This window comes from Acinonyx jubatus, chromosome A1 (genome assembly GCF_027475565.1).
Source record: "Acinonyx jubatus isolate Ajub_Pintada_27869175 chromosome A1, VMU_Ajub_asm_v1.0, whole genome shotgun sequence".
NCBI lineage: Eukaryota > Metazoa > Chordata > Mammalia > Carnivora > Felidae > Acinonyx > Acinonyx jubatus.
Genome location: NC_069380.1, coordinates 89,305,325 through 89,317,339, shown reverse-complemented (window position 1 = coordinate 89,317,339; position 12,015 = coordinate 89,305,325).

The following is a 12,015-nucleotide window of genomic DNA, read 5'->3' as shown; positions in this document are numbered from 1 at the left end:
TTCAGCCATAAAAAAGGAAATCTTGCTTTTTTTTTTTTGACAAAATGGATGGACCTTGAAGACATTGTGCGTAGTGAAATAAGTCAGACAGAGAAAGCAAAAAATCATATGATACACACAAACCATACATGGAATCTAAAAATGATGAACTTGGGGCACCTGTGTGGTTCAGTTGGTTAAGTGTCCATCTCTTGATCTTGGCTGGGCTCAGGTTTGTGAGTTTGAGCCCTGCACTGGGCTCTGTGCTGATGGCACGGAGCCTGCTTGGGATTCTGTCTCTCCTTCTCTCTTCCCTTCCCCCATTCGGTCTCTGTCTCTGTCTCTGTCTCTGTCTCTCTCTCAAAAATAAATAAACTTAAAAGAAGAAAAGAAACCACGGAAGCCAGAAGACAGTGGAGCAACACCTTAAAGCACTCAAGGGAAATACTTGTCAATCTGGAATTCTATATCCAGTGAAAATGCCCTTTAGGAATGATGGTAAAATAAAGATTTGTCTCGCGAAACTGAGATTTGTCACTGGTAGAACTGCAATCAAAGAAATGCTAAAGGAAGTCCTTCAGGTAGAAGAGAAAGGCTACCAGAGGCATACATGGGACTTACGGAATGAGGGAAGAACAACAGAAATGCTAACTGTCTGGGTAAATATACTAGTCTATTTTTTCTAGTCTGGATGATCATTGAAAGAGGAAATTATGACGTTGTGTGATTGGTCTTGTGATGTCTGTGGACATAATACCTATGACCACTTTTATATAAAGAGGACAGGGTGAAGGAACACAGAGGTAAGGCAATGAATTCAAAGTTTAAGGAAACTATACAGACTGAAACAGGGAGAGTCCCCCTTCTCCTGGGTCAAAGCACAGTGCAGCCTGCAGACCCTATTTGTGCCTCCCAATTAAATGGAAGGTTTTGACATTCAGTGACTGTTGACTGAAAGAAACAATCAGTGAATCTAGCCCCAGGTCTGTGGTCCAGCCAGCATTTTCAGAAAAGGCCTTTGGGTTTTACTCTCATGCACAGATTTCCAGAGAAAGAGGTCCTTCCTGTGAACCCCTCAAGGCTGGAGCTCAAGCTAAATTTCCCCCCATATTTTCACCCCTGCTCTTGTTCGTTGCACCACTACCCCAGCTCACGTCAGGCCTGGCACCAGAAACGTGGATCCAAGAAGGATCGCAAGCTCTTCAGCTGTGCCCAGCCTTGGCTCATCTCTGGTTTGCCAGCAGGGACCTCTTTATATATGACCTCTGGTGAGAGACCCTTGAGTTTTCTTTGTGGAACTTTCACTCTCACTCTTGGCTCATGTACTTTGGGTGAGCCCTGCCTCCCTAGGTTCAAGGGGAGCCCATGGCCCCAGCCTGGTGAAGCAAAATCCCCCCTAGGCACAGTGTCTGGGGCCATCAATATTTCCAGGGACTCAGGGAAATGTTCTAATTTCTTTTAAAATGTAGGGGCCCAAGATTATATTTGTCTTTATACTAAGGCAGTCATAAAATAGATTTATAGAGGGGCACCTGGGTGGCTCAGTTGGTTAAGCATCTGACTCTTCATCTCTCCTCAGGTCATGATCTCATGGTTTGTGAGATCGAATTCCACATCAGGCTCTGCGCTGACAGCTCAGAGCCTGCTTGGGACTCTTTCTCTCCCTCTCTCTGCCCCTCCCCTTCTCTCTTTCTCTCTCTCTCTCTCTCCTCAAAATAAATAAACTTTAAAATGTATATATTAAAGAAAGGAAAAAGGTATATTTTATAGAAGAAGGGACCCACAAAAGCAGAAGTGCCTGGGGTCTGCAAAAGTCATGATGCAACCTTGCTTATAGGCCAGCAAAGGGCCCCAGGTAGGCATGTGCTGCAGGTCGGTCCACAAGGGGGTGTTCCAAGATCCTTGCTGGAATTTCTGGAAAGGGGGATTGCCAAGCTCCTGGTGGGTCAGCCTTGAGCCACAGTGGAGAGGAGGGGCTATGATGTCCACCTACATGGGGTAAACCTGCCTGAGAGAGGAACCAGACAAAGAAGAAAGGTCAAGCTCCCATAGCATTGCAGTGCAGGCAGTCCTCAAGCCACAGTTGAGCTGCATTTTCCTGTATTTTATTTTATTTTATTTTATTTTAATTTTTTTATTCCAATATAGTTAACATAGGGTTACATTAGTTTCAGGTGTACAGTACAGTGGTTCCAGTGGTTCCACAATTTCCTACATCACCAGGTGCTCATCACAACAAGTACACTCCTTAATCCCCATCACCTGTTTCACCCACTTCCCACCCCCCCCCCCATCCCCAGCCCCTCCCCTGTGGTAACCATTGGTTTGTTCTCTATAGTATTTGAGCAAAGGACTCTGAAATTTTGCTGGGGCCAGTTTGTGTTGGATTCCTATTATTCACAACCCAAAGAGTCCTGGCAGATGTAGTCTATGAGGAAATGCCTTTTTATTAGTAAAGCAGAATACAGAACTGCTTCAATACTTTAGGGTTACTGGCCTATTCAGATTTTTCTATTCTTGTTCGTATTGTTATCTTCTATTTTTCTGGGAAACTTAGTTTTGTCATGTCATTTTTTTAAGCATGAAGTTCTTTATAATATTCTGATATTGTTTAGAGTATTCTCTTTTTTTGATTAAAAATTAAAAAATTTTTTGTGTGTTTATTTATTTTTGAGAGAGAGACAGAGTGTGAGCTGGGGAGGGGCAGAGAGAGAGGGAGACACAGAATCCAAAACAGGCTCCAGTCTCTGAGCTGTCAGCACAGAGAACAGCATAGGACTCAACTTGGAATGGTGAGAGCGTGACCTAGGCTGAAGTCAGATGCTTAACTAAGCCAACAAGATACCCCAAGGACTCTCTACTTCTTACCAGGCAAGCCTTTGATACTCCAATCCCATGTTGTGGATAATAACTTGGTGTGTCAAACTTTTCTTGTACAAATTACTCAGTGGTTTCTCTCTCTTGACTAGATTAAGATGGATGCATGTGTTTTTATTTTTATTTCAAAATTTATTTTATTTTTTGTATAGCTAACTATATCAGTCAGGACAGGCTAGGTTGTGTTGTAGTAACACTGCCAAAATCCCATTGACTTTATTATTTTTTTAATTTTTTAAAAAATGTTTATTTTTGAGAGAGAAAGAGAGAGAGAGAGAGAGAGAGAGAGAGAGAGAATATCCCAAGCAGCCTCTGAGCTGTCAGTGCAGAACCCGACATGGGGCTCGAACTCACAGATTGCTGAGATTGTTGACCTGAGCTGAATTCCAGAGTCAGACTCTTAACCGACTGAGCCACCCAGGCGCCCCCCATTGACTTTCACACCTTTCTGGTGCTCCACGTTCATCCTGAATTGTTGGCAGCTTCGCTCCATGTAGCTCTTACTCAAGAACCCTGGCTGACAGAGTTTCCATTGCTTGAACACTGCTAATCTCTGGGGGGGGAAGAGGAAGAACATGGCGTCTGTCACCTCTGCTCATATTTTATTGACTAAAACAAGTCACAGGCCTGCACCTAACTTCTGGGGATGCAGAAGTGCAATCTGACAGTGGGCTTAGGAATAGGAGATCCAGAAATTTGAGTGAACACCACTAATTACTGTCAGAGTAGTACATTCATGTGGGATACAGCCACACAGGATACATTCCCATGGGATATGCTCACATGTGAGACACTCACATTGCATTCACAATGGATGTATTCACATGCTTCAGAGAGGAATCTATCCTTCCCGTAAAACAGGTAAGCACTTCTATTGGTTTCTGGGTAAAGTTCTGTCTTTTATACTTCTTTTTTTTAATTAAAAAATGCTTATTTATTTATTTTGAGAGAGAGAGAGAGAGAGCATGAGCAGGGGAAGAGCAGAGAGAGGGAGACAGAGTCCCAAGCAGGCTCCTTGCTGCCAGCATGGAGCCTAATGTGGGGCTCGAACACATGAACTGTGAGATCCTGACCTGAGCTGAAATCAAGAGTCGGATGTTTAACCGACTGAGCCACTCAGATGCCCCTGCTTTCATAATTTATGCAAATACAAATAAGTGCACATATGGCTTATTCCTTGTCCTCTTTTTTAGCCTGGGTAAATGGAAATATGCTATGTACTGTATTCTGTAGTTTGCTTTTTCTTTTCTTTTTTAAAAATTTTAAATGTTTATTCATTTTTGAAAGGCAAAGAGAGAGACAGAACATGAGTGGGGGAGGGCAGAGAGAGAGGGAGACAAAGAATCCAAAGCAGGCTCCAGACTCCGAGTTGTCAGCACAGAGCCCAACATGGGGCTCAGACTCCATAGACCTTGAGATGAAGTCTTGAGTCTTCGAGATCATGACCTGAAATGAAGTCGGACGCTTAACTGACTGATCCACCCAGGCGCCCCTGCAGTTTGTTTTCTTAAATTTAGTATTATATCATGTTTAGTACACTGTTTCTTCAGCCTTTTACACAGCTTCATAGTATTCTACCACACAGATGGATCATAGTTAAATTAATCAGTACTCTCTGGATGAGCACTTGGAGTATTGTCAGTCTTTTTCTATCACAAACAATGCTTCAATGAGTCAAGTAGTATACCTGGAATTTTGTATGTGTGCTGCTGTCTTAGTTTGCTAGGGCTTGCCATAATAAATACCACACACTGAGGGACTTATACAACAGAAATGTATTGTTTTTATAATTCTGGAGTCTAGAAGTCCAAAATTAAGGTATATGCAGGATTGATTTCATACTGAGGTCTCTCTTTGGCTTGTATATGGTCTTTTCCATGTGTTTTCATGTGGTCCTCCCCTTGTGTGTGTTTATGTCTTATGTTATAATGAATTAGATTCAACCCATATGACCTCATTTTATCTTAATTGGTTCTTTAAGGGCCCTATCTCCAAATATAGTCACATTCTGAGTTACCTGAGGTTAGGAATTCAGCATGTGAATTTGGAGGGTAGGTACAACGAAGCCTGTGACAATTGCTATATAATAAGCAGTGGGATACCTGGTTCAAAGGGTAAATACAATGTAAATTTGGCAGACATTACCAAATTGCCCTTAATGGGGTGCTGTAATATACTGAATGTTTGTGACAGCCCCTCATTCATATATTGAAGCCCCAAACCCCAATGTGATGGCATTTGGAGATGGAGCTCTGGGAGGTAATCAGGGTTAGATAAGGTCATGAGGGTGGGCCCTAGTCTGATGGTATTAGTGCCCTTATAAGAAGAGACACCAGAGAGCTTGCTTTCTCACTATTTTTCCACATGTGTGCAAAAAAGAGATCTTATGAACACACAGCAAGATGGCAGGTGTCTGCCTGCAAGCTAATAATAGAATTTTACCAGAAACAAAACCAACTGGCATCTTGGTTTTGGATTCCCCAGCCTCCAGAACTGTGAGAAAACAAATTCTACCGTTTAAGCCACTCTGTCTATGTTTTTTTGTTATGGCAGCTTGAGAAGACTAATGTAAGTGCCTGTTTCCCCCACAGACTTGACAAGTTGTTCAAGAGCATGTTGCCAATATTATGGGTGAAAAATCTTATGTTGGTGTGACTTTAATTAGCCATTCTCTTATCATGCATGAGAATGTGCATTGTTTCATATATTTAAGGACCCCTCTGTTCTCCTTTTTTGTGTATGAAATGTTTATTCATTCTTTGGCCATTTTTCCATTGGAATGTTTTGTTTTATTCTTTTCTATTTCTAGGAATGCTTTATTGGAATAAGTAATAAGGGGGTGAATCACCTTAGGAGCAAAATCTAAAACGGCACTCCCCTAAGGGTTGGACAAGGGGGATTTCTCTTAGTTTCTTGCAAGCTTACATATGTGTTTATCAACTATTGACAGAGGTATGTTAAAATATTCCTCTATGACTTCTATTATTTCTCTTTCTGGTTCTTTCAGTTTGCCCTTAATATGTTTTGAAGCTATGTTATTGGGTTCATAGATATTTTGAATTATGATATTTTGCTATTGAATTGAGTTCTTTATCATTATATCTCTATGGTTTTAATATTTGTGTCCCCTCAAAATTCATATGTTGAAATCCTAACCCCCCAAAATGAGGTGGGGCCTTTGAATGGTGCTTAGGTCATGAGGGTGGAATCCTCATAAATAGGATTAACGTCTTACAAAAGAGACTCCAGAGGGATTCCTTGCCCCTTCCACCACGTGGGGACACAACGAGAAGGCACCAGCTATGAACCCAGAAGGGGGCTTTCACCAGAAGGTAATCATGCTGGTGCTTGATCTTGGACTTCCCAAGCATAAATTTCTGATGTTTGTAATCTACCCAGTTAGTGATATTTTGTTATAGCAGCCTCAATGGATTTAGACATTATATAATGTCTCTTTTTACCTTTACTAGTGCTTCTTGCCTTAAATTCTCCTTAGTATAGCTAGACTAAATTTCTTTTGGTGAATATTTGCTTAATTTATCTTTGTCCACCATTTTAATTCCAACCTTTTGGGGTCCTTATATTAAGGTTTATTTCTTTTAAGCATTTGATTTTTAAAAATCAAATTTGACAGTTGTGATCTTTTACTTGGAATATTTAGTTCATTCATATTTAATTAAATTAATATTTAATGTATACTTGTGTTGATATCTACCACCTTATTAATTTTTCTCTTTGGCCGACTTGTTTTGTTTCTCGTTCTCTTCTCTATTTACTTCTTTTGGATTAATTAAATCTTTCTGATTATTTCATTTTATAGTTAGCTATACTTCTTTTATTGTTCTTTTAGTAGTTAACCTAGAAACCACAGTAAGCATTCTTATTACAAATGCAAGCAATTTGTACTTTTTACAATTTTCTAACACAAAATATTACTTTTTACCATTTCTCTGTTGATGCTAGATGCTTAAAACATTTCAATTCAATAGACTCTTCCTGGATTTTGCAATAACATTGGTATGTGTTTTATTTCTACATGTATTTTTAGATACCACATGACATTGCCATTATTGTTTGTATAGTCACTACTCAGTCAATATACATTAATTTTAACCCAGATACTTACCCTTTTTGTGCTTTTTATTCCTTTCTCCAATTCTGTAATTCTCTCTGGGATCACCTTTTTTCTGTTTTAAGAACTTTTTTAAAATTTTAGGTTTTATGATATGTTTGCTGACAATAAATTCTTTCAGTTTTTGTATGTTTTAAGAGTCTATATTTTGCTCCATTTTTGAAACACATTTTATTTGACTATAAAATTCTAGGTTGGTAATTGTTTTGTTTCAATGTTTTATTTTTTATTTCTTTAAAAGTTCATTTATTTTGAGAGAGAGAGAGGGGTGGGGGAAGGAGCAGAGAGAGAGAGGGAGAGAGAGAGAGAGAGAGAGAACCCCAAGCATTCTCCACACTGCCAGTACAGAGCCCAACTTGGGGCTCGAACTCACCAACTGCAAGATAATGACCTGAGCCGAAATCAAGAGTCAGCCACTAAACTGACTGAGCCACCCAGGTGCCCCTGTTTCAATGTTTTAAAGATGTTGAATCATTTCTGTTGAGAAGTCAGTCATCAATCTTATTTTTGTTTCTTTAAAGGTAACATATTCTATGTTACCTAAGGTGTTTTTAAGATTTCTACATTTCCCTCTTTGATTTGACCATTCTTACTATAATGCGCTTAAGTGTGGTTTTCTTTGTATTTATCTTGTTGGGGTTTGCAGCATTACTTTAATCTGTGCTTTGATGTCTTTAATTAATTTTGGAAAATTCTAAGAATTACCTCTTCAAATATTGCTTCTGCTCCATTTGTTTCTCCTCACTTTATAAGACTCCAACTCTCATGGTTTACTTTCATTCTTGTGTTCCACATGTCTCTTACACTCTCTTCTGTATTTTATTTTATTAAAAAAATCTCTACTTCAATTTGGATATTTCTATTTGTGGTAATTTGTCTCCATGATGTCCATCATTAATTATTTCCTACCCTGAACACTAAGGTATCTCCATTAAGAAGTAAAATCTGTTCCTCTTCCTTTCTTGCACGTTGGTTGGGTTTAGAACCCATCTGAGCAACAGAATGCAGTGGAAGTAATATTCTGGGACTTATGAGGCTAGGTCATAAGAAATCAGGCACTTTCTACCTATCCTATTGGAACCCTCACTGTGGAGCAATCCAGCCTGATTACCTTGAGACTGACATGCTCTCAGCAGTCTTGAGCTAATCATACATAGAAGACAACCATAGGTGCTACAGTTAATAGTCTCAGCTGAGCTCAACCTTACTGTCATCCCCCCAACCAGTGTGCTAGTCACATGAATGAGTGTGAGATGACAGAAAATGTATATTGGTCTCTGCTTCTGGTTCCTGGCACAGAGCTCCTGAAACACTTGTAATTTCCTCAGTGGTAAGAATACTAGGAATATGTCTTGTTTTGATATATGGCCTTTGACCCCATCCCTGACACAGAGCTTCTAAAACCCTTGTAAATTCCTAAGTGATTAGATCTCTAGGAGCATCTTTTGTTCTATTTAGGTGAGTCTGGATGGCTCCTGGCTGAAGGTTGGTCACCAGAAAGACCAAACCCTGATTAGAAGCTTAGAATTTTCAGTACCCTCCCACCCCACCCCCGCCATTCTCCAGAGAGAGGAGACCAAAAAACCCTTGAGTCGGCTTTGACCTCTCCCTGGCTCTCACATTTGACCTGCACATCGTCAGCAAATCCTGTTGGCTTTACCTTCAACATATGTCCCAAATTTGGCCACTTTTTGCCACCTACACCCAGCCCAGCCCACCTTCTTCTTTTACCTGCATCATGTCCTAGCAGGCCATCCTGCTAAGCACTGTGGTGTGTGAGATCCAACGATTAACTCTAAAGACAGACCCTACACAGAGAGGTTATGTAGGTTAGCGTTAAGAGATCTTAATTTAAACCAAACTTGGCTCTACATGGCTGTATTTTATTTATGTTCTCATCCAAATAGGAAAATCATTATTGAAATAAATAGGGTATAACTGTCCACAAAGCAATAGGAGTAAATAAATTGATTGAAAAGCTTTCTGCATGGGGCGTCTGGGTGGTTCAGTTGGTTAAGCTTCTGACTCTTGATTTTGGCTCAGGTCACCATCTCATGGTTTGTGAGTTTGAGCCCCACGTTGGCCATGGTGCTGAAGGCGTGGGGCCTGCTTGCAATTCTCCCTCTTCCTCTCCCCCCCACCCCTGCATGCACCCACTCTCTCTCTCTCTCAAAAATAAGTAAATAAACATTTTAAAAAAGAGAACAGCTTTCTGTATTGCTAGGCTGCACTAAACTTATTGTAGCACTTAGCCCTCCATTGTTAGCTCATCAGATGTGCACGCTGAGGCCAGGTGAATGTGCCAGTCTCCCCCTTGGACTCCAAGAAAAGGTTCAGGTGTGGCTCATCAACAGGTAGGGGCTCTCCAGGCGCTGGGATGGGCTGGGGTGGGGAGCTCAATCCACCTGCTCTCTGCCCTAGGAACAGGAATAATGTAACCATTCGTTACTTTTCTGTTATGCAAATACTGTGCTAATCTTGGATTTTTTCCTTAGGATTAGTTACAGAAGTAGAATTACTGAGTTAAAAGGTATCTTTCTAAGAGATCTTTCTAAAACTGACCAAGTTCCACCTTGTAGTAGTTGGGGTATCCAGAAAAATCAAAGGAGAGATAGGTAGTTAGATAGATAGATAGATAGATAGATAGATGGTATATAGAAAGATAGATGATAAATGACAAATAGATGGACAGGCAGATTTATTATAAAGAATTAGCTCACATGGGGAGCCTGGGTGCCTCAGTTGGTTGGGCATCCGACTCTTGATTTTATTTCAGGTCATGATCTCATGGTTTGTGGGATCGAGCCCTGCACCCAGGCATGGAGCCTGCTTGGGATTCTCTCTCTCCCTCTCTCTGCCCCTTTCCCGCTCTTGTGTGCACTTATGTGTGCGCGCTCTCTCTATATATAAATACATAAACATTTAAAGAAAAGAATTAGCTTGCATAGTTTTGGAGGCTGAGAAGCCCCAAGATCTGCTGTGTGCAAGCTGGACACCCAGGAGAGCCAATGATGTAAATTCCAATCCAAATGCAGAAGACAGGCAAAGAGCAAATTTTCCCCTCCTCCATCTTTTGTTTTCTTCTGGCCTCCAGCTGACTGGATGAGGCCTGCCCACATTGGGGAGGGCAATCTATATTACTCGGTCTACGGATTCCAATGTGAATCTCATCCAGAAACACCCTCAGGTACACACCCAGAATAATGTTTGACCAGATACCTGGGCACCTTATGGCCTAGTCAAGTTGACATATCAAATTGACCATGACATGGCTCCCTTAAATTCTTCAATGCCCACCCCGCTCCCTTGCTCCCAGAGCCTGCAGTATAAACTTCAATCTCCTGGTCTGCCTTGTGGGGGGTCTTTCACTGGACTCTGCTGGCTTTTCCTGCCATTGCTCTCCACCCCTGATGTGCTGGTTTCTGCTCCCCACTCTTTGCTGAACTGTTCTCTTAGTGGTCCCATTGGTCAATAGTGAGGGTTCTGGCTCATGCCTCAGGTCTGTTCATTTCCAGTTAATCTTCCCACCTCTCTGGTCTTGCCTGCAGGCCCAGGGTTGGATGCCAAAGGAAGATGTTGTTAGGCGCCCTGCTCAGCCATGGGCAAGGGCACAGTTTTGGCTGAGAGGTATTTTGTGCATGTGTCAGGGTCTTCCTGAAGCATCTGTCTCCTGGCCCAGAGCCCCAGGGCTCCCACCTGGGTCCTGGGGAGTGAAAATGGGGTCATTTTCACTGAAGATGCTATGCTGCAGGATGTGAGCCTCACAGCATGCATATTGGTGACAACGGGCTGCATAATGGGGAAGGAGGTCTGAAGTCTTCTATTGCTGGGCATTATGCGTGACTTTGCCCAGTACAGGGCCCATGGAGGGGTGTGTGCAGTAAGGTAGGTGGAGGCAGCGGGAGGTTTTGCCTTGCACATGTATGAGATACTCCAGGTCACTCCTGAAACCCCAAGGGCACCAGGGGGCCTATACTGTCCATAAAAGGAAGAGGCAGGAGTGGAAGAAAGACGTTTGTCACTGTGTCTGTGCTTGCAGCAAGCCTAGGCTGCTAGTTGGAGCTCCTCCGCCCCCTCGGGAGCCGAGCTCTGGAGGCTGATGGACTCTGGTAAGCCCAGGCCTCATCCCTGTGAGCCGATCGTCCTTGGGCAGAGTCTCTGTCACTTGCCAAATGGGATGGTGAAAGCACCCACCTGGGGGGTTTGTTAGGCTGTGTGTAAAGAGCCAGGCTTGGGGCTTGGCACTTTGACAGAAGCATTTGAGTTTCTGGGTGAAATGAAGCTTCCAACTGAGGCACTCCCTGGCTGTGGTTCTTGACTGAGTTACTTGGCTTCTTGCTCCCTTGGCCCATCAGTGGGTGTGCCAGCACTGAGAGTTAGAGACTGGGGCATTGCTTGGGGGTACCCATTCTTTAAGAACCTCACGTGAGCCCTGCAGTGTGTGGGGAGGCCCGGGGTGGCGGGTGCAATGGCCTGAGGTCTGTTGGCTGCTTGAGAAGTTCAAAGGACCAGGGGCCGTGCTGGCAGCACAGGAAGGGAACAGGGGGTTTTCTGTGGGTTCCTCTGGGACAGCTTTGGCCACGCCTTTGAGAACCACTCTGAGGTCATATCTTGGGGTCCTGCCCCGGAGGGCTGCTGGGTGGGATAACTAGGCTTCTGCAGAAGCCTATATGTGGCTAAGTTACTGGAATAAGTTGCTGGTCATGATGGAGACGCCCTCACCTCAGGAAGTGTGGGAGGTTGGGGATAGTGGGATGCATCTTCAGTGATACAGCAATGTGGGGTCAGGGTTTTCAGCTCTCCCATGGATCCCCTGTGATTGATTCTGAATCTCAGCCAGGCCCAGGGGCCTCTGAAGCAAACCCCAGTCAGGGATATCTTCTTGTCCTCCCCCACTTTGCCCTCTCTGGAGGGCTCTGGGAAAAAGCACTAGAAAGAGACCATGGCTGTACCCTCTCCTTGGCCTCCTGGGCACCATGGGGCTGTTGGCTGCTGGCTGCCCCAAGGCCCAGATGCCTGCCTTGTGG